Source organism: Epinephelus moara, chromosome 13, assembly GCF_006386435.1.
Source record: "Epinephelus moara isolate mb chromosome 13, YSFRI_EMoa_1.0, whole genome shotgun sequence".
NCBI classification, from domain to species: Eukaryota; Metazoa; Chordata; class Actinopteri; order Perciformes; family Serranidae; genus Epinephelus; species Epinephelus moara.
Genome location: NC_065518.1, coordinates 36579792 through 36580683, shown reverse-complemented (window position 1 = coordinate 36580683; position 892 = coordinate 36579792).

Here is an 892-nt window from a genome sequence, read left to right as displayed (position 1 = left end):
TCCGCAATATTCATTGCCTTATAGAAGCTCAGTTTTAGTAAGTTTTCCAACTTTTGCCAAGGGGGAACTTTAGATATTGGTCCCTAGATTATGTTCACTGAGTTTCATGCAGATCGGTCAAACTTCCTAGGAAGAGATCAATGATTTTTCAAAAAAATTCAAAATGGCGGAAAATCTATATGACCGGAAGTTATGGGTTCTTGTGGTAAATTCCTTCCTCATGAGGAGAGGCATCTCTGTGCAAAGTGTCATGTCTCTATGTCATACGGGGCATGAGATATGCCTATTCAAAGTTTGCAATTTCAATCTGTTGCTATAGCAACCCCCTTTGGCCAACTGATGTAATATTCCTTCATTCGCATTCTCCCATGACCCTCTACCACTGAGCCAAATTTCACATGAATTGACCAAATCAGTCAGGAGAAAAATGTGAAACAGAGACACAGACAGACACACCCACAGGCAGAGTTTTCGTCATTATATAGTAAGATATTTACCTCTTTCAGACTATAACAACAGTTTCAGTAAAGAACTGATTTTGGGCATAAACTTAATCTTTTAGTCAGAGATTTATATTAAATAAAATGGGCAGAGAGTTGCAAAATGAGATTGTTGACAAGCTAGTGAATATTTTATTAATTTACACACACCAACTAGCAGCATGGGGTTGCCACTGTGAATGCACTGCTCCAAACTGGCAATGTTGAGAATTTGAATAATTCTCTGGCAAGGGAGTTTCAGGAAAATTTGGCCACTGGGTCACTCAAATTAAATTAAAACAATTATATTTTACAACTTGTAGTACATATGAATTGCAATTGCAGACTGAGTACTGAAATGAAGAATGGACCAAAATGTTTACTGTAGATTTAACAATGAATGAGGCTTATAG